This window comes from Perognathus longimembris, chromosome 28, assembly GCF_023159225.1.
Source record: "Perognathus longimembris pacificus isolate PPM17 chromosome 28, ASM2315922v1, whole genome shotgun sequence".
Lineage (NCBI taxonomy): Eukaryota > Metazoa > Chordata > Mammalia > Rodentia > Heteromyidae > Perognathus > Perognathus longimembris.
The window spans coordinates 21,620,401-21,647,369 of NC_063188.1; the positions used below are offsets into that span (position 1 = coordinate 21,620,401).

At 40.5% G+C, this 26,969-nt stretch overlaps 1 protein-coding gene across 9 annotated transcripts in view; it reads right to left on the reverse strand.

Moving 5' to 3' along the window:
• Nucleotides 1–26,755, reverse strand: part of Stag2 (stromal antigen 2) — a 133,944-nt gene extending 107,189 nt beyond the window's left edge. The window contains exon 1 of one of the 9 annotated variants that reach the window (XM_048336812.1): nucleotides 26,484–26,755. The gene's annotated coding sequence lies outside the window, so the exon portion shown is untranslated. The other 8 variants (XM_048336814.1, XM_048336811.1, XM_048336817.1 and 5 more) reach the window with 8 other exon arrangements.
• Between the last annotated feature and the right edge of the window lie 214 nt (nucleotides 26,756–26,969).

Consider the following 26,969-nt stretch of genomic DNA (forward strand, 5'->3'; position numbering starts at 1 on the left):
CCTGAAAAGAATTTTTCTTTGGACTGGGCACCAGAGGCTTATACCTGTAATCCTAGATACTCAGGAGGCTGAGACCTGATGATAATGCTTTGAAGTCAACACCAGCAGTGAAGTCCAGGAGATTCTTATCTCCAATTATCCACCAATAAGCCTAAATTGGATATGTGGCTTAAGTGGTAAAGCACTAGCCTTGAACAGAAAAGCTCAGGGACAGTGCCCAGCCTCCCCCACCACCACCGCCCCAAGTTCAAGCCCCAGGACTACCACACACATACTCCAAAAACAACTTCATTTTAAAATTATGCTTAACTGAAACAACTGGAAACTGGAAAAAAGCATTCGAGTAAATTTTCAAACCACCCAGACTATGTGGTATCATTAACTCAGATGAATTCAATTTAACAGGTTTCTTTTAAAATAAGAATACAAATGAGGAAAGCCCCAGTGGTGGTGCACTGTGTCTTATAGTACTCACAAGGGAATGGAAAAAAGGAATCAAACTAATGCCTCAATCAGGTTTTTTTGGTATGGCAGCAATGAATTAGAGAAGAACACAAATTCCACAAAATATATCAACCATAAAATGTATGAGAAATTTGGAAGGCAGAAAGTAGTGAACTCTTGTTTGTTGATTAACAAGTTACACAACATGCAGTGGGCACAGATGATACTGGATTCCTCTTGATACTAGCAAAGGACATGTATCTAGGCCTTAAAATCTTTAGTGTTTTGTTAGTGACAACAGAAAACTGAAGATTCTTTTTTGAAAATCTATTATCATGCAAAAATACACAATATTTAAATCTATTTACTGTGACTATAAATTTCACCAAAAAAGACTAAAACAGTACCATGAACTAAAATGTAATCAGTTGAATGATAATGTGCTATGAGTTTACTAATGAAGTAAAAAGCTAGTGTTGACAATCACTAAAGTCTCCCCGAAAGTATAAGAAACAATGCACTAAAGAATGTCATTTACATGGATCCTTTGACTATTTTAATGGTAATATAGGAAGCATCTCACTTTGGTTCTTCCCTCTTTATTAGATAAGATTATCTTTCAAAATCAATCAAAATGGGCTAGATATGTAGTCATCATCAAAGAACACCTGCTTAGTTTAGCATGCAGAAAGCCCCAGAAGTTTGATAGCCAGCACCCCCTTCAAAAAAAATCCATTATACAGCTTTCCAATAACCCAGCCATTGTGTACTACTAAAAATATTAATAAAAATTTCATTTCTCTATGGGCTTCATTAATAAAAGACTACATCGCCATTAAAAAATAATTCTGGGAGTTAGAGACATGATACAGTTGGTACGCGTACTAACCAAAGAGTGAAAATGTCAGGTACCAAGTTCAAGTCCGAGTCTCAGACCTAACAAAAAGGAAAGAAATCTGGGCTTTTCTCACTGTTTCTATCAGTCTTATTTATAAAACACTTGAACTCAGTTTCTCCATAAACTGGCCATTCTCTGAATGTAGTTTGGGATTGATTTCTGACTGGTCTAGACAAAAGGATGGGTAGATTATTGCCCATTTTCTACACAGCTGCTCTTTACAAATTGCAATAAACTAGGAGAACCACAAATAAGTGAACAGATATTACAAAATAATACACACACACACACTTTTAAAATAATTAGATACATAAGACTAAATACTAAAACAAAAACCAATACCAGTAATTAACTAGAAAATTATTATATACTCATAATTAAAAGGCCCTTGGGTTAAATTCAGGTGTTGTCAGTCACATTCAAAATACCTTGATGAAAAACAAATGAAATGTGCATGCTATCTAGTAATCAAAGAAATTAAAGGAGTCTGAGGTACCACAGGCAAAAACTGTTTAAAAATAACATCCTCAGTGTATTTCAACATTATTCACCCCATCATTCTCTTTCCCTCGCATCCTTCCCCTAATAATATCAAAAGGCATTACATCTATGTATGTAGATGACATAACAAAACCATTTAAAGTTGTTGAATAATGGGGGATTGGAAGGACAAGGGAAAAGAATGTAATAGAGGAGGTTAATTGGATCAAAGGACAAGATACGCCTGTGTGAAATATCACAGTGAAACTCCTCTGAACAATTACATGCACTTAAAACATGAATGATAGAAATATAAAACTGGTACCATTTGGGGGTAAGTACTTATGGGGAGTGATGAAAAGGGTATGGTCCATATATTTTACATAAATGAAAATCAAACAAGAACACCTGTTGTAATGTTTTAAGGAGGAAAGAAAGTGATAGTTTGAACGAGTTACATTGTAAGCACGTACACAGAACTCTCCTTGTACAACTAATACATGGTAATAAAAATGGAACCATTTACATCTACAAAGCAAGGATAACACATGGTTAGCATACATCACAGCACTGGTGCACAATACTAGCTGGGTAGTGTTCACTCATGACTAGCTACTGAAGAAGCTGAGACATGGAGAGCTGAGGTTTAACGCTAGCAGGCAGAAAAATCCTAAAATTCCATCTCCAAATTACCAGCAAGATTCCGAGCTAGAAACATGGCTCAAGTTGTATAGTGCTTAACAAGCAGAGTTATAACTCCAGTATTCCAAGAAAAGAGCAGACAGGAGAAGGGGACCAGAGGGGATAGAAGAGATGAGGAGAGGAAGGGGAAAGGGAAGGAAGGGGAGAGAAAGGGAGAGAGAAGACAGACTACAGTTTCAATTACCAAGAATTCTTTTTAATGTTCAGGTTGGGCTGAGCATGGTGCTCACACCTGCAATCCCACATACATGGCAGGTGAAGATCAGGATGATAGATCCAGGTCAGTCGAAGCAAAACACTAGCTGGGCCCTATCTCAACAACAAAGTACATACATAGTACACTACAATGGTAGTAATCCTAGCTAAGCAGGAGATGTATGTAGGAGGATGATAGTCCAGGCTGACTAGGCAAATAACATATAACACCAGCTGGGGACATAACATAGTGGTAAATCACTTGCCTTATCATACACAAAGCTCTAGGTTCAAGCTTTAGCACAAGAAAAAAATAAGAGTCTATATAAACAATAACTAAAGCAAACAAACCAAAGGCCCTAAACTGAAACTTCAATACAGATAGATGACACCATACCATCTCCCTTTGTAACACACTTAACATACTGTGTTTCCTTAATTTTTTCCTTACCAGACTGTAAACTATACAAGGATAAGAACCAGGTCCTGTTCACTGTCACATCCTCAGTGCTTAACACAGTGCCTATCTTATTCCTGTTACTCAAATACTCATGGAACAATTTCATCTTCTGAGATATACACAACAGAACTGAAAGCAGACAGCAGGGGATGTAGCATAGTTTAAAGAGTGCATGCCTAGCATTTATAAGGCTCTGTTCCCTACCACTACACATACATAAAAACTGTGAAAGCAGAAACTAGAAAAGATTTTATACCAATGCTCATATCAGTACTATCCATGGTAGCCAAAGGATAGAAGTAACTCAAGCACCTGTCAACTGACAAATGGATAAACAAAATGTGCTATAAACATAGAATGGAACATTACTCAGCTTTAAAAGAGAATAAGGGCTAGGAGTGTGGTTCAAGTAACAGAGCATTTGCCTAGCAAATGAGTTCAAAACCCCTGAGTTCAAAACCCAATACTACCAAAATATAGCATATTTCACATGCTACATACAGCATACATGAACCTAAAAGTATGTCATAAGTGAAATAGCTGCATGAAATGACAAATATTGAATGACTTCATTAAAAAGTTGGACCTAAAATAGTTCAATACAAAGAGAGAAAAGGAAATAGTAATTGGAGTTGGTTAAGTAGAGCGTTACTGTCTAAAAAATATAATTTTATTATGGGTATGGAAAGGTTGTATGGAAGGATGGTGGTAATATTTTACAAGAATATGAATGTGCTTCATGCCATTGAACAATACATTTTTTTTTTTTTTGCCAGTCCTGGGCCTTGGACTCAGGGCCTGAGCACTGTCCCTGGCTTCTTCCCGCTCAAGGCTAGCACCCTGCCACTTGAGCCACAGCGCCGCTTCTGGCCGTTTTCTGTATATGTGGTGCTGGGGAATCGAACCTAGGGCCTCGTGTATCCAAGGCAGGCACTCTTGCCACTAGGCTATATCCCCAGCCCCTGAACAATACATTTAAAGTTGTTAAATGTAAACTGTGTGTGTGTGTGTGTGTGTGTGTGTGTGTGTGTTGTGTGTGTGTGTTACTGGTACTGATGATCAAATATGGGGCATAATACATGCTAGGCAAGCACTCTACCAATAAGCTAATTCTCAGCAACTGTGTGTATATTTCACCAAAAATGTTAAAATGAAATAAAGAAATGAGTAGTTTCCATGTCAATAATAATAATGTCCTTGAACTATTATACCAAGAAACAGAATATCCTCTAAGATACTCTTCTCCAGCATTATATCTACCTAAGATAGCTTTCCCACAAAAATTGGAAGAAATTTAAAGTAATTTGCTATATACTTAATTCACATTCACACTTAATTTAGAGGAACTTAGAGGGAAAGTGGGGGGAGGGGCTGTTCCTTTTCATTCTCCATCAAGTCCAATCACTTATGGTTATTTCAAAGACACTAAAGCATTATGTTATTCTATTATCACTCATATGTTTAAGTAAAACCAACTCTTTGATTACCCACATTCATATACATGTTTTATACAAAATAATTCCAAAACATTTTATTTGATGTTTTAGAACACAGTAATCCAGATATGCTTTCTCTTCTATTCCTGACCACTTCTAATCCTATTCTTCCTAACCCGGGAAAAGAACCTTACTCCTAGGAGATGCCCAAAGAAAATAAATCTACATAGAAATAACTGTTGACTTTATCAGCCTTCATGATAATTTTAACTTGACATAATTGGAAGAACAACAGATTTCATACTGTATACAATTTTAAAATGTCTCCCAGAAGGGAGAATATGCCATCTGGATTCTTTACAAATTTGAGATGCTTATGGATTATATGCTACATTATCCTACTTTTCTCCTGCCCTCATTGGTCATATTCTTTCTGCCCAGTTAAAAAGTATTTACCCCTGACCTCTTCTTTTAGAAAATTTCCTCTCAGATAACATACTAGAGGTTGGATGCATGGCTCAGTTGGTAGAATGCTATCAATAAGCAAAAGCATCAGGTACTGAGTTCAAGTCCCAGTCTTGAACCAAAAAAAAGATAACATTCTGTAAATATCAGTTTAGAACCAAAGTATTTAAACTCTAACATCTCTTTCTCTCCAAAATGTAAACATTTGGTGGAAGAATACAGTACAATATTATTACTACCATGTTCCAACTACATGATGCATTATTACCAGAAATGTCTTGAGAACAGAAATGAATGAAAAGGTATGCTTCCAAGACATCAGAAGACTGCTGTCAAAATATTAAGTGGTAACCATAATAAAGATTTAGTGGGCTGAATTTCTGGAATATACTCACATAAGCATAGGCAGGAATGTATGTTGTTATTCCCTAAAATACCCTCCTGTTTAAAGCCAAGCCCTTGTTTCATCTCTACTTTAATACAATACAAATCACAATTACACTATAAATATTCATGCAAAGAATCTTTACGCAAAACAAAGGGTTGAAAGTTAAGACTGAAGGAAAAACTATGAAAAGGCAAGGGAAGGTATGACATTGTTTGAAAAAAATGTACTCATTACCTGACTTATGTAACTGTAACCCCTCTGTACATCACCTTTATAATAATAACTTTTTTAAAAAAGGAAAGACTACCTTGTATTGAGATAAAAGGCTCCAGGGAACCTACAAGCTGACTTGGAGGCATAGCCTACTCCTGGAACTCAAGGTAAATCATGACACTACTAGACCTTTAAAAAATAGTAATATTATCACATCAAAACTCCCTCATATTATAAATTATATGAACTTTTAAAAATAACTAAAATTACATATATTCTTTAAGTGTAAGAGCCAGGCACTGGTGGCTCACACCTGTAATTCAACCTACTCAGGAGGCTGAAATCTTAGTATCCTGGTTTGAAACCAGCCTGGGCAAGAAAGTCCCTGGGACTCTTAGGTCCAATTAACCACCAAATAGCCACAAGTGGAGCTATGGCTCAAGTAGTAGACAAAAAAAAAAACTCAGAGACAGCGCACCTAGGCCCTGAACTAGCACACAGGGGAAAAAAAGAGCCAGCAGCTAGTGGCTCATCCCTGTAATCGTAGCTACTCAGGAGGCTGAGATCTGAGAATGACAGTTTCAAGGTAGCCCGAGCAGAAAAGTCCATGAGACTCTTATATCCAATTAACCACTAGAAAACTGAAAGTAGTGCTGTAGTTCAAGTGGTAGAATGCTAGCCTTAAACTCAGGGACAGCGCCTAGGCCCAGAGTTCAAGCCCCACGACCAACCTGCCCCCCCCCCCCAAAAGCAAGATTTAACTGCGGCCTCACCTCTACCTCAGGAAGCTCAACCATCTGCCACACAGGTCTTTGAAAATTCAATCAACTTACTTCAAGATTTTCTTGGGGAGAAGTCCAGTATCTCACAAAACTACATAAAGCATTCTCTCCACAACAATTTAATACCTGCTATGTCCCATGCACTATTCTAGTTGCTCGGGTTAAGAAGAAAACAAGGGTAAAACATAATCATGCACTCATTGAGTTTATATTCCATTGTGAAAAATATGAGTAATAACTGTATAAAGTAGGGAAGACATGGAGGGCCGGGAGCAAAAGACATTATTTTATATGACATGGCCGGGGAATGTTTCACCAAAATGATAATTCGAAGTATCCTGAAGAAATGAGGAACCAAGATAAGCAGAGAGGCCAGCATGTAGAGACATAAAGGGAGTACCTACTTGAACAAACTGGTTAATTTATTTAAGGTTATAAATTACCTAATTGTTAAGTTTCCTTATCTCTAAAATGGGTATAATATCTGCTACCACACAAAAATGAAAGGTAATACATTCTAACAAACATATGACAAAGAATTTACTCAATAACTGGGAATATTATAAGCTATCTGGGGGCCTACTATACCAACAAAACTCTCAGCATATTCCTTGGCACATAGGAAATGCTCAAAAAAGCACTAGTGGGGAGGGGGAAGGGGGGAGAAAATGAGGGAGGAGGTAACAAGATGGAAATGTAATCACTGCCTTACATATGAAACTGTAACCCCTCTGTACTTCACTTTGACAATAAAGAAAAAAAGCACTGCTATCTAACTTTGTAATTTATCAAGCCATGGCCTAGTGGCAAGGGTGCTTTGTCTTGTAATTTATCAAGCTGGTGATTTATAGTGGAGAAACTGAGTATACTGTAAACTTCCTATAAAGTGACCTGAACATATACCAAAAAGTCATATACCAGTGGCTCGTGTCTCCTTGCTACTCAGAAGTCTTGAAATTCCGGGGACTGTGATTCAAAACTACCCTGGACAGAAGATCCACAGGACTCATATCTCTATTTACAAGCTGGGCTGCAGATGTAGCTCAAGTAACAGAGCAAGAGCACAAAGCAAGCAGGCTGAGGAGCTTGAAACCCTGAGTTGAAGCCCTGGTAGAAAGGAAAGATAGATTCAAAATACACTACTAGGATAAGGAAACCACTTACAGTAATGCCCATTTATCAGCTCCACCACTCTTACGTATGTGTTCTTAGGCTTGTTTAAGCCCCTTAAACCTAGGTTTCCTAGCTGGTAAAGGAATGATAGTACCTACATCAGAGGATTGTTGGGAAGATTAAACTGGTTAATTTTTTTCATTTCTATTTCAGTGCCTAGCATGTAGATTAGCTTGTTAGTAGTAATAGCATAAACGTGAAATAAATTACCATCAAATTTTCTATTTTCTATGGGGAACTTCATAACTTGTGAAGATGCTGCCGGTTGACAAGCTACAAAAAAGTGGGGCTCGGTTAGGATGGGCTGGGACGGGCACCAGTGGCTCATGCCACTAATCCCAGCTACTCAGGAATCTGAAATCTGAGGATCAAGGTTCAAAGCCAGCCTGAACAAGTAAATTTGTGCGGCTCTTTAATTAAAACACCCCAAAAAGGGCTGGGAATGTGGCTTAATACTAAGTAGAGTGTTTGTCTAGCATGCATGAAGCCCTGGGTTCCACTCTTTAGTACCACGTAAGCAGAAAAGGCCAGAAGTGGTGCTGTGGCTCAAGTGTCAGAGTGTTAGCTAGCCTTGAGCACAAAAGCTCAGATCCTGAGTTCAAGTCCCAGGAATGATACAAAAAAATAAGGAAACTGTAACCCCTCTGTATAACACTTTGACAATAAAGAAATGAAAAAAAAAGTAGGGTTAAGGAATGAGAGCTCTGGCCTAGGTTGTATAAGGCCTTGGCCTCCATCCTCTGCAACATGAAGGGGGAAGAGATAAAGAAAGGAGAGTAAGGGAAAGGATGGGAAAGGGGAATAGGAAGAGGAACCCTATGGGAAAATGAAAACAAAACAACAGAATGGCTTCATCAGGCTGTCTTGCTTAAGTCTATTCATCTGAACGTACTGTTAAACTACTAGAACTAACATCATCTAGTAGAACTTAGTACCTTTGAAATAACATATGCTTCAAAACTTGTTATAAAAAGATTTATTCCTTAAAATCAAGTCCAATATTACTCTCCTAAGGATTAAAAGTCTAATATAACAAACTATCATCTTCCTATGCCAATGCTTTTAGATGTTACTGATCTTCATTAGAAATATAAAACATATCCAGTCCAACTTCAGACTGAGAATGACAACCTTCTATCAATCTCAGTATAAAATAAGTTTTCCTCCTTCCTAAGCTTCAAGTTTTGTGAGGTTATTGTAAACCTTTGAGGGGCTTAACTACTATTACTATCTATTTAGGATTCCTATCTTTTATTTTCTTTCCTCAAAGGCATCATAATAAATCATCCCACTTGGAGGCAGCCTACCATCACCATCACAAGTTTTCTAGAATTAAAATTAGATTTAAAAAAGTAGTCACTGTCACTTATGAACTGAATGATCCTGGGAAAGTAATCTAACTATTCTAAACTTGTTAAATAAAAATATCAACAACAGCCTCACAGAATTGAGCAAGAAATAAAAACTTGAATGTTAGGGAGCTTATTACAAACTGCAATATAGTAAGATAATGCTGCAAATGATATCCTATTAAATAAAACCTATCACTGATATATACTGACTATGGAGAAACCATGTCTTATATAGCTATTGAATATGAATACTAATAATAATTGAGGGTTATATTTCTGGAAAAATCTCAACTGTTTGGGAATTTCTATAATATACACAATACAATGACACAAGAACTCAGGTAAAAATCTGATTTCTAGACTAAAGAACTTGTCACAAGTCATAAATCTGAATATTCACTATAATTATACATTTAGACATATGTATTTACATACAAGCACACAGAAAATTACCGATCAAGTCTATCTATTCTGTTGACTGCTTCAGTCTAACTTCAAAGAATTTGAAACTAATTCACTAATAAAATTATTTCTAATAAAATTATTTTCTAATAAAATTCCACCTTGTATAAATGGCTCCTCTGAACTTTTAAGTATATTTAGAACACCTAAATATGAAATAACTACTGAGTATTCATTTCTCAATGAATAGCAGTACTTTGTGCATTGATATTTAATTAAAATTCAAAAAGTACATATAGTCAGAATTGAAAAAATCCATTTGTCCTTGTCAAGCTTGCTTTTCAAACACATACTTTCATGTTACTGCTTCCCTACCAGCCTTGGCTACCACTTCCTCAATTCTCCTGCCAGAAGAAAAGTTTGAGGAATGTCTTTTGGCCTGAATGAGTGGTAGAAACAGGGAGGATCATTTCCCAAAGGAAAAGTAATGTGGTTTTAATAAAAATTTCCAACATTTTCTCTTTATTCAGTGTAGAAGGGAAACACTGAAAAAGTCATGTTCCTAGCTTCCTTTAACACTTATTTCTTTAGACCACAGAAACATGTCTTTTTAAATAAGTTTATTAAACATAGCCTTTGCAGTAACAATTTAGTTAGTATAAAGTTTGCAATTTAGGTACAAGAAGTAGACACACTGTTGAGTATAAATTCTCTACTTCTGAAAAGAAAAAAAGATTAGAAAAGAGGACAGCATACATCCCATTCATGAACACACTTTAAATACAGTAAACCTGTGAGAAAAGATGTTTTCGCTATCAAAAAATACCTCAATAACTGTTTGCTTCTTTTCTGTCAATCTCATGGGAATTGTTTTTCTGAAAAATTCCTACTTTGGCCAGGTGGCTTGGCCCTTGTTGATTAAATTTTAATTATATCCTTTTACTGCTACACTTTAAAGACATCCTGTCACAAGTTCATTGAACTTTAGTTACATCCTGCTCCTACAAATTAAGCTATATCCTTATGCAGATTGTGAACTTGAGATCAGCCAACCTGAGTAGAAGGGCAGGGCCTGCTAGGTTAGGGATAAAAAGGGAGGCGCCTTCCTGCTCTGTATGCTTGCTGACAAGACTTTTCGCTGATGGTTCACCATTCTGCAGAAGTAAACTTTGCCTTTCTGAGTTCAAGTTGGTGTCCTTATTCCTACATGACACTCCAATATCCCAAGTCATATCTAACAGACTTCAATCATATATGTCATATACTGAAAATGATTTTAATATTACATACTGCTACCAAAAATGTCAAGCTAACATTATAACCAAAGCTGAAGTTAAAACACAAAAGTTAAACATAAGCATATGTAAATGAATTACCAATTCAAATACCACAGATTTATCATTTCATATAAAGACACAGAAGAAAATCCCACAGACAGTTGGTTACTGGTGGTGCTGTGTTGCCCAGGATGGCTTTCTGAGCTTACAAAATCCTTCTGGTCCAGCCTCCCAAGTAAGTACAGGTCTATACACTGAACACCCTAACAAAGTTGCTGTTACTTATTACAAGGAATCATACCTTTTGGAAGGCCTCAACCTTGGATAACAAGGTTATACTGCATCATATACTGCATTATACTGCATCATCATACAGTCTTTTTCTTCTAAACTAATGAACCACCAAAAACTGAGCATTCCAAGGCTACCTTAAAAGTCATCAGTAGGGCTGGGGATATAGCCTAGTGGCAAGAGTGCCTGCCTCGGATACACGAGGCCCTAGGTTCGATTCCCCAGCACCATATATACAGAAAACGGCCAGAAGCGGCGCTGTGGCTCAAGTGGCAGAGTGCTAGCCTTGAGCGGAAAGAAGCCAGGGACAGTGCTCAGGCCCTGAGTCCAAGGCCCAGGACTGGCCAAAAAAAAAAAAAAAAAAAAGTCATCAGTAGTTGTTTTTCCTAAGCATCTCCAGAGTAGGCCTTATTCTGAAATAATTGTCACAAACTTCAAATTAAGAATACTGTGTCCAGGAATAGAAGGAGGAAGAATGAGCAAATATAATTATTATGTTTAATGTACATTATATAAGTAAAAAATAAAGTGTGTAACTTGGAGGGAGGGAAGAAAACAATGGGATAAAACAAAGGGAGGGGTGACTGACCAAGAAGCACTGCAGTCATAACCTGACTTACAGAACTATAACCTCTTTGTACAACTACTTAATAATAACAATAAAATATTTTTTAAAATAAAGTGCCTCCAGTCACCAGTGACTAAAACCTCAGGAGGCTGGGATCTAAGGATCATGGTTTAAAGCCAGCCTGAGTGGGCAAGAAATTCAGCGAAATCTCCAATTAACCACAAAAAGAAAGTTAGAAGTGAATCGGTGACTGAAATAGTAGAGTTCCAGCCTGAGCATAAAAGCTAAGAGTCAGCACCCAGGCCCTGAATTCAAACCCCAGTACTCGCATAAAATAAAGGAATACTATGTCAAAAAGTGCACTGATAGCAGGCTAGATGTTTATAGCTCAATGGTAGAAATCTAACCTAAAATGAACAAGACCCTGTATTCCATCCCTAGCACCACAAAAACAAATAACACAAAACATTTGGTGACCTTCACCTGTATGCCTAGCAAAAAAGCTAAGAAAGGAGGATAGAAAGCTGGAAGCCAGCCAGAGCTATATAGTGAGACTTTATCTAAAAAAAGAAAAAGTAAAGAAAGAACAATTAAAATGGGTGACATTTTTAAAAAATTGGAACTTTTTATCTTTAATATGGTGATAAATTCCAGTTAGTAACATTGCCTTGGGGCAGAACTGTGTGTCATCTACTTTACTACTCTATTTTCTAGTCGCTGGTAGGCACTTTAAGTACCAGCTGATTTAACAATAAATGAACAAGCTCATAAAAACTTGATTAAAAAAACACAAAACATTTTATACATTTCACTGTGTTCATCAACCTCTATCCCACTTATGGATTCCAGCTTAAAAAGAAGTAATACAGTTTTTAAAAGCTACATTTCATATACTAAATTCCCCCAAAAGATCCAGCTGCCTACCAGTGACCAAATTTCTTCATGTGATCAGAAATGCAGTCCTCCTTCAAGCTATTGTCTTCTCATTAGCAATGTTTGAAGGAATTCAATTTAGAACAAATGATTTTCAAAAAAGTGAATGGGGTGCTGGGAATATGGCCTAGTGGCAAGAGTGCTTGCCTCATATACATGAAGCCCTGGGTTCGATTCCTCAGCACTACATATATAGAAAAGGCCGGAAGTGGAGCTGTGGCTCAATTGGTAGAATGCTAGCCTTGAGCAAAACAAAGACAGGGACAGTGCTCAGGCCTTGAGTTCAAGCCCCGGGACTGGCAAATAAATAAATAAATAAAATAATAAATAAAAATTTTTGAAAAGTGAATGGAGGGGTTGGGGGAGTGGCTCAGTTGGTAGACCACTAGCTTTTGCTAGAGCAAAAGCATCAAATATCAAGTATGAGTCCTGGTCTCAAATCAAAAAAAAGTAAGAATGGAACTGGGTGCCGGTGGCTCATACCTCTAATCCTAGCTACTCAGGAGGCTGAGAACTGAGGGTTGTAGTTCAAATCCAATCCCAGTAGTAAAGTCCCTGAGGCTCTTTATCTCCAATCAACCACCAAAAAAGCTAAATTGAAGCTGTGGCTCAAGTGGTAGAGTACTAGCCTTGAACAAAGAAGCTCAGGGACAACACCCAGGCCTTGAGTTCAAGCCCTGGGACTGGTACAAAAAAACAATGAATCGACTTAATGCCTTCTTGGTCCTACTGATAAATTAGTGAGGCCAGCAATATTTCCAAAAGTGAACTAACTAGGGGAAAACACCAGGAACTGGGAGGGGGAGGGGGAATCTTAGTTAACAATACAATATACTGGTCTACAATTGTACCAAACTCATTTTACCATGTCTGAATTCACTATCGCTAATTCTGGAAGGAGGGAAAGTGGCACAAAGTATAAACAGGCCATAAAGTACAAAGTAGCTATAAAAGTCACAAGTGAGAGAGCTTTTATTGGGGTGGGGGGGTAAGCTGGTGTAGCTTTACACTGTCTATATCCAAATCCAAGGCCTTACAAATGTTAAGCTATATTACTGAGCTTTATCTCTAACCTCAAGAGGACTACTGATTCTAAGAAATGGTGCACATCAATCTCTACACATGAACCTCAACAAGTCCTAACATTCCAATTATGTAAAGAGTCAGTTTCACTTTTTTTAAGTCTCTAAACTGGACCTTCCCTTTCTTTCTAATTAATATCACTTCTCCCTAGCTACAAATATTTCCTTCTTGAAGCTGTTTTCTCAGAAAAACCTCTATGAAATTTTTACAACCAGATCTGCCCTTAAGGAAATGGAAAAGGAAACCTGGATAATATGTAAGGAAAATAAACGCAGAGGGAATAACTTGATTTTGTTCTGTTAGACTTGTTTTATTTAGGTACAACTCAAGGAAGCTGCTTTTCAACATTAAGACATACAGTGGGCTGGGAATATGGCCTGGTGGTAGAGTGTTTGCCTCGTATACATAAAGCCCTGGGTTGGATTTCTTATCACCACATATATAGAAAAAGCCAGAAGTGGTGCTGTGGCTCAGTGGTAGACTGCCAGCCTTGAGCAAAAAGAAATCAGGGTCAGTGCTCAGGCCCTGAGTTCAAGCCCCAGGACTGGCAAAAAAAAAAAAATCATTAAGACATACAATCACCTGAATCTACATAAGTAACTTGAAAAAGAGGCAATGAGAGCTGGGCACCAATGGCTCACATTTATAATCCTCACTACTCAGGAGGCTGAGATCTGAGGATAGCGGTTCAAAGCCAGACTGGGCAGGAAAATCTGTGAGACTCTTATTTCCAAATAATCAGCAAAAAAGCCAGAAGTGGGGCTGTGGGTAAAATGGTAGAGCAAAGTCAGCACCCAGGCCATGAGTTCAAGCCCCAGGACCAGCACCAAAATAGAGAAAGAAAATAAAAAGGATAAAACTCAACTAGAAATTTTCCTCGTTTGTAAAAAACACTGTTTATCTTGTCTTGTACTACTGACCTTGTGCCAGTAAAAAAAAAAGTCCCCCAAGAGAATAAAAGTAAACTGAGAATATAGCAATTTAAATAATTTAAATCACTTTCATGTCCACAGAAATCTCTGTAGGAATTTGGAATCCCTCCCTACCACTTACTAATTGGGCAAGTTATTTGGCTTCTGTAAGCTTCACTATCCTCTTCTGAAAAAGTGGGTATTAATTAGGGTCATCACATATCCCAGTTTCTCTGGGACAGTCCTAGTTTATACCATTATCCAAGCATGTCATTCTCGTTAAAGTCTTGTTTCACTCTCAAAAGGATTCTAGCTTAAACAATTACATATGTTCACCTGAGTTCATAGGGTTATGAAGATTAAACAAGCTACAAGTAATGTATCTGCAACAATATCTGGCATACAGTACTAATATTAGTTACTCTCAATGTAGTCATTGTCACTGGCTTTTTTTTCCTTTTTGGGGGGGAGGGGGGCAGTCCCCAGGCTTGAACTCCGGGCCTGGGCACTGTCCCTGAGCTTCTTTTGCTCAAGGCTAGCACTCTACCAGTTGAGCCACAGCACCACTTCCAGCCTTTTCTGTTTATGTGGTACTGAGAAATCATACCCAGGCTTCATGCGTGTTAGGCAAGCCCTCTGCTACTAAGCCACATTCCCAACCCTGTCAGTGGCTTTTTTATAATTTAAAAAAATTCAAATGTCTGGTGAACAGTAATCATACAATAATCCTTTTTACTAATACAATTATGCATTTGACTTCCCACACTGAACTCTTTAACTGTCTGAAATCAACACTAACCAATTTACCATGCAAAACGGCAATATCATCGATTGCATTCACATTTTATCATACATAAATTTTAATAGAGGCTATATTATGGTTACTAGCACGAAAATGACAGTGAAAAGTTAAGTTTGGTTAGTGACAAACTAACTTCCTTAATATTCTAGCAGTATTTTCAACCAGGGTTCTTCAGGTTAACTACAGAACTCAGTAAATGGACTATCTTACATTATGCCCACGAGAAACTAAAACGTTATGTACAGTGGGTACCTGGGGGGCCCTAATTCTGTCATCAAACACCAGTTCTTGGTGTTCTTAAATAGAAACATAAAAAAAAAGATCCAGGCACCATTAACTCATGACAGTATTCCCAGATAGTCAGGGGGGTGAGATCTAAAGATAATAATTCAAAGCCAGCTTGGGCAGGAAATTCTGTGAGACCCTTATCTCCAATTACCACCAAAAAGCCAGAAGTGTGTGGTGGGAGGGAAAAACTGGGAGAGAGCAAAGGAGGGGGTGACGTTCAAAATGAAACATACTCTTTACCTGACATATAAACTGTAACTCCTCTCTGTACATCACCTTTATAAGAGCACTAGCCTTGAGCAAAAAAAAAAAAAAAATAGTAAGAGAGCACCCAGGCTCCAAGGTCAAGTCCCAGGACAAGAAGGAAGGAAGGAAGGAAGGAAGGGAGGGAGGGAAGGAGGGAGGCAGGCAATATTGAATAGGTAGAGATTAGAAGACTGCTGTTCATCACCTGGAAAAATTATTTCCTACAGGATGAAGCTTAAGGGAGTGGTCAACATAAATTATGTAAATTTTACTCATGGCCATGAAAAGCACATGTATACATACACATACACATACACACACACACACACACACACACACACACACACGAAAATAAGCATTATATTGTCCAAAAAGAGAAATATACTGATTACCTGACTTATGAAATGGTAACACCTTTGTATAACATCTTTTTTTTTTTTTTTTTTTTTTGGCCAGTCCTGGGCCTTGGACTCAGGGCCTGAGCACTGTCCCTGGCTTCTTCCCGCTCAAGGCTAGCACTCTGCCACTTGAGCCACAGCGCCGCTTCTGGCCATTTTCTGTATATGTGGTGCTGGGGAATCGAACCTAGGTCCTCGTGTATCCGAGGCAGGCACTCTTGCCACTAGGCTATATCCCCAGCCCTGTATAACATCTTAATAATAAAATTGTATTTTCCAAAAATTGGCTTTGGACTGGGAATATGGCTTAGTAGTAGAGTGCATGCCTTCCATGCATGAAGCGCTGGGTTCAATTCCTCAGCACCAAATAAACAGAAAAAATCCCCAAAACTGGCACAAAAAAAAAAATTGGCTTTACTAGCTGGGTGCCCGGACACCAGTGGCTCACAGCTGTAATCCTCACTATTCAGGAGGCTGAGATCCCAGGATTTCGGTTCCAAGCCAGCCCAGGCAGGAAAGTCCTTGAGACTTTTCGCTCAGGGACAGCACCCAGGCCCTGAGTTCAAACCCCAAGACCAGCTAAAAAAAACGGCTTTACCTCATCTCCACTAATTTAGGTACGATATCCAGCATTTATTTTTTTTTTAAAACCCAGTTAATAGTTTTTGATAAGCAGACAAAGAAGAACAAAAGAAAAGACCAAGATACTGATCACTAGTTAATGAGGCCCTGCTATTAATATTAACTATTTACTGCCTGACACAAGAAAAACAAAAGTAAAAGATAGACTAAAATAGAAAGTACAAACAGAAACATACTATTAGAAGGAAGATTTCTGTGTGTGTGCCAGTCCTGGGGCTTGAACTCAGGACCTAGACACTGTCGCTGAACTTTTCTGATCAAGGCTAGACAGAGAGTAAGTACTGTACCTCCTGGACTTTCCTTCCCCAGGCTGTCTCCAAACTGTGATCCTCAGATCTCAGCCTCCTGAACAGGTAGGATTACAAGCATGAATCACTGGGGACCAGCAGGAAGAAAACTTTTAAAGTATCATTGAACCTGTAGGGTAAAAATCCCACTACAAACTAGGCACAAGTGGCTCAAGTACGTAATCTTAAACTACTCAGAAAACTGAGATTTTGAGCATCCATGTTCAAAGCCAGCCTGGGCAAGAAAGTCCATAAGACTCTCATCTCCAATAAACTACCAAAAAGGCAGAAGTAAGCTGTGGCTCAAGTGGTGAAGCCCTATCCTTGAGCAAAAGCAGCACAGGGGCTTTACTCAGTTGACTGAGTAAAATTCTGCATTTACCTTACACATTTCTTAAAAAATCTTTATTCTACAAATGTAAAATAACAATTCATGTTTTGGGGATGGTGGACCATTCAAGACTAAAATCAAGTAAGTAAAACTACTGGTTTAACCAAAAATGCACAAAGGATTTGAGGACAGATTGATTGGGGTATGATTTGGGGCAAACCATTTACTCTCAAGACCAGAGCCTCATTTATATTTTGTGAAGTTGCTGAAAGGATTAAATATTCATGTTAAAACATGGCTCTTAACATTCGAAAGGAACTCAAATGAAACTAAGCTTAAGAATAGCTTTTTTTCAAAAAATACACCCAAAAAGTCACCCCTGCCTCAAATATTAGTAATACAAAGACATAAAGAGTAATAACTGGGGCTGGGGATATGGCCTAGTGGCAAGAGTGCTTGCCTCCTGTACATGAGGCCCTGGGTTCAATTCCCCAGCACCACATACACAGAAAACGGCCAGAAGTGGCGCTGTGGCTCAAGTGGCAGAGTGCTAGCCTTGAGCAAAAAAAAAAAAGAAGCCAGGGTCAGTGCTCAGGCCCTGAGTCCAAGCCCCAGGACTGGCCAAAAAAAAATAAAGAGTAATAACTTTATGTCCAACAGATTTAGAAAAACTCATTTACCTTTAAGTTGCACGTGAAATTATCCAATGCTTATAGAAATTTCCCTATGTGTCTCATCATCAAGCCTAGTTATATGTTTCCCAATTTTAAAAAATGTATGTAAAGTCAGGCATAGTGGAGCATGACTAGAATTGTAGCACTTAGATGTTGAGGCAGGGGGATCTCCAATTTGAGACCAGCTTGGACTACAAGAGACCTCCATCTCAAACACTGTAAAATCAAAATAAAGACAAAGATAAAAATAAAAGCATTGATATTATCCTTTCTTTAGAGGAAGGACTATAAAACAATTTCAGCAATTTCTTGATTGGCACTCACTTCACTTGTGTCTACTACTTAGTGTTAAAGAATTACAGGAAACATTAAAAACCCAATTCAAGCCTGGCTCTAGTGCCTGACACCTGAAATCCTAGCTACTCAGGAGGCTGAGATCTGGGAATCCAAATTCAAAGCCAGTCCAGGCAGGGAAGATTTTATCTTCAATTAATCATTTAAAAAAGCCAAAAGTGAAGCTATGACTTAAGTGGTAGAGTGCCAGCCTTGAGCCCTCCCTAATTCAAGCCCTAGTATCAGCAAATACAAACATTTTTCAGGGACAAAAAAAACTACAATTCAGGATTCACACACATTAAAAAAAAGCAATCCAAAAAGTCAGGTCATATACACTGAAGAAGTACAATCTTTGGTCAAATTAAATGCAAAAGCAGTAATTCATGAAAACTGAAAACTCAAACTGACAATTGTTTTTTTTTACTCTGCCAACAAAACGTGATAACTACCATTTATGATAGCTAAGATTATACAGAAACAGTATTGAACCACACATTAAAAGCCCTGAACATATGTTAAATGTAGAAAACTTCAGAAGAAAAATGTAAAGAATTTTTTAAATAGCCTGTAACTTTAAAGTTTAATCTTTACTACCAAAGAAGTAGGCAAATCTCAATACACTTTTTTTTTGGCAAGTCCTGAGGCTTGAATTCTGGGCCTGGGCGCTGTCCTTCCTCAAGGCTAGCACTCTACTACTACATAGTGCCACTTCCAGATTGAAAATGGAGATAAGGAGTCTCAGAAACTTTCCTGGCCTGGCTGGCTTTCAACTGCAATTCTCAGATCTCAGCCTCCAGAGTATTTTAAGATTACAGGGGTGAGCTACCAGCACCTGGCTTACAAATTTCCATATATTCTAGCAGCTAACTGGGACTATGTTCATGTATGACTGGAACTGACCTTTTTTGCTATTCTCCCAACTCCCAAAACAGTGCTCCATTATATAGTACTGTATAAAATTTAACCTAAACTGGAGGACGGTGGTTCATGCCTGTAATCCTAGCAACTCAGGAGAAGGAGATCTAAGGATCTACAGTTCAAAGCTAGTCTGGTTAGAAAAGTCCCCATGGGACTTGTATCTCCAATTAACCACCCAAAAAACAGAAGTGGCGCTGTGGCTCCAATGGTAAAGTGTTAGCCTTGCGCACAAAGAGGCTCAGGGACCGAATCCAGACCTTGAGTTCAAACCCCACAACTGACAACAAAAATTTAACCTAATATAGTTTTTGTGTGTTTCTGTGCCAGTCCTGGGGCCTGAACTTGGGGCCTGGGCGCTGTCCCAAGGCTAGTGCTCTTACCACTTGAACCACACCTGGGCTGGCTTTGAACCTGGACCCTCAGATCTCAGCCTCCTCAGTAGCTAGGATTACAGGCCTGAGCCACAGGTGCCTGGCCCGTAACATAAATTTTTCTTAGATTTTTAAAAATTTGTCATTATAAAGGTGATATACAGAAGGGTTAGACTTCCCTATGTCAGGTAATAAGTACATTTCTTTTTGGACAATGTTACCCCTTTCCTGGCTCCCATAATGTAAATTATAAGTCAAAAGTTAATTCGCAGCATCAAAACCTGAAGTGTAACGTATTATTAAAAAAAAAAACTCAGCCCCAGGGCTGGGAATGTGGCTTCATGCATGAAGTCCTGGGTTCAATTCCTCGGTACTACATAAATAGAAAAAGCTGGAAGTGGTGCTGTGGCTCAAGTGATAAGAGTGCTAGCCTTGAGCAAAAAGAAACTCAGGGACAGTGCCCAGGCCCAGAGTTCAAGCCCCAAGACTGGGGGAAAAAAATAATCCTCAGACCCAAAAGAATTAAGCTATTCACTGATTACTACCTTCTCACACATGACTGTGATTGGGTGCGGCTTAAGCATGTAGTATTACTAATATGACCGTGGCATATTTTCACAGCTAACTCTAGTTACTCAAAGGAATAAATTTGAGCCATATTCTCCCCCTACCACCCACCCACCCCGCCCCAATTTTACTTCCTAACTCGAGGAAACAACAGGAGTCAATAAGAGTCAAAAGGAAAAAACAATGAAAAGGAAATGCAGAATTTAATTTCATTAAAATTTTATGAGTGTTTGGCCTTTAAAAGTCCAAACTAAACAAACTTCAAAGCTACCAAACTTGGCTTGTTGGTTTAGTAGTATAGCTGTTGCCTTACCACAATAAAATAATTCTGATGCCGGTTTAGTAGTATAGCTGTTGCCTTACCACAATAAAATAATTCTGATGCCACAATCCTCATCATACACTTAAGAATATTTGCATAGGAATAAAACTTAAATATGTCTTCTAAAGGTGAAATAAACATGAAATGCACAAACATACCAAGAGTCACCTTTTTAGGATATATATATATATATATACTTAAAAATAGAAAAGAAAAAAATGAAATTAAATGGGCAAGCTACACATTAAAAATGAATTTTAGGATACTTTCACAAACGTCACAGGGAAGTAGGAACAATACAATATTGCAGAAAACAAGACACTTAGGAGCAGTTCAAAAACTAAGATCAAGGGCTGGGAATATGGCCTAGTGGCAAGAGTGCTTGCCTCACATACATGAAGCCCTGGGTTCAATTCCCCAGAACCACGCATATAGAAAACGGCCAGAAGTGGTGCTGTGGCTCAAGAGGTAGAGTGCTAGCCTTGAGCAAAAAGAAGCCAGGACAGTGCTCAAGCCCTGAGTCCAAGGCCCAGGACTGGCAAAAAAAAAAGAGCCCCTATTAAAAAGGAGCTGGGAATATGGCCTAGTGGTAAAGTGCTCCCCTCGTATACATGAAGCCCTGGATTCGATTCCTCAGCATCACATATATAGAAAAAGCCAGAAGAGGCACTGTGACTCAGTGGTAGAGTGCTAGCAAAAAGAAGCAAGGGACAGTGGTCAGGCCCTGAGTTCAAGCCCCAGGGCTGGCAAAAAACAAACCAAAACTAAGATCAAGAGTATGAATTGGGGGCTGGGAATATGGCCTATTGGCAAGAGTGCTTGCCTCCTACACATGAAGCTCCTGGTTCGATTCCCCAGCACCACATATATGGAAAACGGCCAGAAGTGGCACTGTGGCTCAAGTGGCAGAGTGCTAGCCTTGAGCAAAAAAGCCAGGGACAGTGCTCAGGCCCTGAGTCCAAGGCCCAGGACTGGCAAAAAAAAAAAAAAGAGTATGAATTGCACTTTTTACTGTTGATAGTAATAGTTTTTAAAAAGTTCTTAAAAGAGTAAAAGTTTTCCTGTAACTTTTTTTTTTTTTGGGGGGGGGGGGGAATGCCAATCCTAGGGCTTAACCTGAGGGCCTGGGCACTGTCCTTGAGCTTTTTTGCTCAAAGCTGGCATTCTACCACTTGGACCACAACTCCACTTGCAGCTTTTTGGCAATTAATTGGAACTAAGTCTCAAGGACTTTCCTTTGCCCAACTGGCTTCAAACTCTGACCCTCAGAGTTCAACCTTCAAAGTAGCTAGACTTACAGGTGTGAGCCATAGACACCTAAGGGCATGCAACTTTTAAGTAGCTATAAACCCCAGATCCTTTAAAAAAGAAAATGATGTAAATCAATTCAAATATAAACACTCATTTCCATATCAGCTAAAAAGAAAAAACCCACTCCACCCTCAATGTCAGTTTCTGATAAGTTCTTTCAGAGGAGGGCAGAATGGCTAAGTACTTTTCTAATCTACCCAGTCATCAAACACTAAATATTGAAACTGAATTGAGCTGCGTAGATCTTTCTACTATGAATACACGCCATGGCACTCCAATCTCTTCCACTGTCACTTACTCCAACTACCAAAGCCCCTCCTATTAATAGTAAATCCCTTTCATACTGACTCACTTGAACTGCAACTTGATGAAATAGGCACCAAGCAGATTTTTTTAAATTTACAAATGGAACTTTTCTGTTTTGAAGTCATCCAAAGGGAAATTATATAGACCACATTTACACTAAATTGCAAACATTTAAAGTGTAACCAATTTTTATGAGTTTACGTTATTTATACTGATTCGGTTCAAACATTTTTAAATCTGTGTGCCAGCCATTATACACAAGGCTAAGTTTCCCATGTAAATAATTTTGCCATATAAACATAAATAAATCATTACACCAAAACTACAAAAACAATTTGGAAATTTTCTCTTCCAAAATGTTTTCCTTTAACCATGGAAAATTTCAAGTACACACAAAAGTAGAGTAAGAGTAACAAGACTCACCCAGCTACATACAATTAATAACTCAAGGCAACTTTTGTTTCATCTGTACCTCCTACCCACTCTGTGCCCTCATTATAATGTTTAAAAAGAATGAAGAAGACACTGTGCTCAGTAAATACACTGAAAAAAAACCAAAAGATGAAAGTATGAGACTAGCAAATTAAAAGCCAAGAATCCAACGATAACTATGTAGACACCCTACACAACTCCTACATGACAAATTTCCTTAAGAATTCAGCTTTTTAAAAAATCTTTAAGAATGTTAAAGTCCATAAAACTCAATTGTTTTATTTCAATTATGCCTAAGAGTAAACACGAATATAGAAAGTTAATGGGAATATGAAAATGAAACATTTGCAATTGCCCTTGCATTCACCAAGCACCTCAGCTGAAAACGAAAAAAAAAAAAAAAACAGCATATTGTGTCATAAAATTACAATTCACCACTTGAAAAACCACTGAACACTTATGCTTTAACTGGTCCTTCTAATTCCTAATTATAGATTGATGTAAATGCAAAAGGAAAACCAGGCATTTTTTCTTTAAGTGGTTTAAAATGTTCAAAATTAACCCCCCCACACACTAGAAAATATATGAAAGGAAATCTGAACTACCAGCATTGTATGTCATTAAACCCAAATAGATCCACTTTCCAGGGCCTTCTTTTTGAAAAAAATAAGTTCCCATATACCCTTAAACGCAACGCGCTAGGCTACAGACAGAATTAGGAGACCGCCTCCTGCTTTTGCTCCTAACCAATACGCAGAGAGAGAAGGTTGGCAGGAAAGTGCTGCGAGGACAGTAACAAACACCAGCAGCTCCCGAGCAGGCCCTGCTAGAGCCAGGAATGACGCACTTCGGTAACCCGACTCTTTCTCCCCTCCACCCCCCGCCCCCAACAGCGGTGCTGACACTGCCAACAGCCCGGAGTAGGAAAAAAGACAACAGAAAAAAAAGAGAAAAAAAAAACCCAGAGCTTGGACCGCACCAGGTTTCATCAAGAAGCCTCGATTATTCCTCTTTCGACAGTAACCACTAGGACTAAACAGGAAAAGAAGCTTCGTGCTTAAGCAAGTCCCATCATGGTGGTTTAACTCACTAAATTAAGCTGATAATGAGTCCAATCCACAGAGACAAATACAGGGTGTGGCTGCTGTGAAATACGGCGGTCCGTGGGAGAAAGGGGGTATGGAATTTACACCCCGTGTGAGAGGAAGATGGGGCTTTACGCGGGGTGGGGGGGGAGGCGGCCCGCGCATTTTAAGGAACCATTGCAAACCAACACAAGCTTCTCCTTTACTTAAACCTAACACCACAGATCAAAAGTTTCTCACAGATGTACCATGTAAACTGTAAATAACCATTTAATCTAAAGCCCTGATCCTCAATTTAAAAACTACATCCAAGAGCAAAGAGGGAGAAGGAAGGAAAAGGGGGGGAGGTAGGCAACAACAATATAAAAAACATCCTAGGCCACGGAACAGAAAGTCTCACAAACCGGATGAAACTACTAATGCAATATTAAAAATTAAAGCCGAACCCTGATGCACGAAAAATCACACGATAACCCATTACAATTCAAGATTAAACATACAATGACATTTACACCGAGGAGGAGCGCAAAATAAATGTCGAAGGTACAGCGGTTTATTAAAAAAAAAAAAAAACTAAAGGCAAAACAAGACGTTCCCGCGACGGGAGGGGGGGAGGCCGAAATCAACAATACGTTTACGATTCTAGGCCAGAAGAAAATGGGAACGGGGCTCAAAGTTTTGCGGAACTACTTGATGCTGTTTCCCACACCTTCACTCTCCCATGGCCCATCCAACCCTTTTCCTCTTAAAATCGCCCTCTAAGGACCTCAGGACGCATGATAGAAGAAAAGAGAAAGTCGCCCTGAAGCCAAGAATAAAAGTGTGGAGGGAAAAACAGAGGCTGCCTACCTGGGGCAAGGATCAGCTCAGTTCGTGCCTTGAGAAAGACAGTGCGGGTGGGGGTGGGAACGAAAAAGCAGCACTAAAACTAAAACAAAAGTGGCGCCAAAACCCCCCAACAAACAGCCTTCTACTCCCGCCCTTCCCCCCTCCGCCCATGCCAGACAGGCAGGGCCCCCTTCAGGGCAAGGTCTGCGCGCGGGGGCCAACGCCGCCAGACCCCAGCCTATTTATAAAATTGTTGCCCTAAGAAAACTGACCGAAGTCGGGCCTCGGAAGGGATGGAGAGATCGATGCCAATCGCTTTCCCAAGCAGTTCCCCCACCACGCGCTGGAGATGATGGGGCGGGGGAGAAGCCGAGGGGCCCGTCACATGAATGTTGTTCCCTCTCTAGGAAGGGAGGAAGAGAGGGAGGGAGGGGAGGGAGGGAGGAAAGGAAGGAGGGGAAGGGAGAAGGGAGGGGGCACGAGGGAGGGGTGTGATCAGAGTAGATTTTCCCTCGCCTCCCGCGGTCCGAGGCCCAAATATACACAACCGAGCCTGTCGCTCCCCTCCCCCCCTAGGCTCCCAGCACCACCATTTTGCTCTGTTCCTTCCCCACACCACGATCCCGCGCTCGGCCCCCACCCCAGACACAGCCGGCCTGCACGGCCTCCCCCGACTACGGCTCGCACCCCACCCCACCTCCAGTTTTCTGTCTCCGAGCCTTAAGAGCCTGGCGGAGAAAAGGAACCTAAGTCTAAGGCTACACAGAGAAGCGGCGCCTCCATCTTGCGCTGCTCCGCGTTCTCCATTTTGGGCCACCCATGGGGGGGGGGGGGGTCGTCCTCCGTAAAGGCCCCGAGGGAGAGTTGGGCGAGGGATGGAAGAGAAAAATCTTCAACGAGGGTAGTCGAAAAAGAAGAGTCCTGCGCTAGAAAGCGACTCTAGGAGTAGGAGGTAGGGAGGACGGGGGGCTGGAAGTTCCGTGGAAGTGTTGGGGTAGCGTGTTGGGGGAGGGAAGGGCTGGAGGCTGAGGCGGGGGCGAAGGAGATTCCCCCCCCCCCCCGGCAGGAGTTAACCCCTCACTCGAGGCTGCCCACCACAGGGGCACAGTCACCCCAGACGGAAACGGAACGACAACCGATTGCCCAGCCTCCTTTCCCCCCTCAACTCCTGTCGCTCGATCGCGCAATTTCCACCACACACACCTCACCGTGGGCCCCGCGCCCTCCGGGTGCCCCTCCAAACTTCTCGAAGCTTCGCCTCCGCCATTTTATAACTTACCTCCCCCCTCAGCGTACACAGAGGCAGCAACGAGACTGTTCGCCTCCCCCACTCCTTCTTTCTTTCTCAGGCCGGGGGATTCTTCACCCCTGGGCTGGTACAAGATTTTTTTTTCCCCCTTCCTCTTCTTTACACCCTCGAATTCTACTCGGGGACGGAAGCTCCCGCGGTTCTAGAGCGGCGCGGGGGGTGGGGGGGTTGAAAGTGGCGGTCGGATCCGGCGGGATTTTTTTTTTTCGGGGTTTTTTTTTTTCGGGTTTCTTTTTTTTTTTTCTTTTTTCTTTTTTTTTTTTTCGGTGGCGCTTCGGGATTGTTTGGGGTGTTCGCTCTTCGGCGACTTGGAAGCGAATGGAACGCGCAGGCGCCATCTGTCGGCCACGAACCCGCGCCTGGCTCCCGTTGGGAGGGGGCGGCATCTACCGGCAGCGAGCTGGCATTGCAAAGCTTGGCTCCCAGCCCTCCCAACCCAGCGTCCTCCTCCCTGTCACTAACCAATGGTGGCCGACTGACTCCGGGGTTCAGCGTCTCCGACGCCGGCAAACGAGGCGCCCGCAGGGGCGCGCCGCCGAGTGGGATAAACAAGGTGCCGTGCCCGCGCCTCACTTACTCTGTCGTTTGGAAGCGCTTCCGCCGAGGACTCGTACGGGAGGGAGGGGGTCACAGTTCCTCTCTTCCCGGGGAATTGTGGGGGGTGGGGGTGTAGAGGAGGGTGACGAGGGACGAGCAAGTAGAAAGGTCCGGCCGTGCGAGCCCCGGGCTGTGGGAATTCCGAGGCTGGACTTGTTCCTCAGGCTCCTCCGCCCAGAGCGCAGCCCCAAGGTGGCAGCCCAGTAGGGCATCACCCTTCGAAGTCCCCTCCTCTTGACACGCCCCAGCGGCTCGGGGCCTGCGGCTCGAGTTCCGGAGCCCTAGCTTCCCACCCGTCCTTCCCCCTGCCCACCAACAGAATCCAAGTCGCCCAACTCCGGCCACCTGATCTGCAACTGATTTCATCGCGCTTGGGCTTTTGCTTGCTTTGGGTTTGGTTTTGTTTGTTTGCTTTTGCTTCGGGTAATGGAGAAAAGGGAAACTGATTGTCAGCCAGGAAGACCTA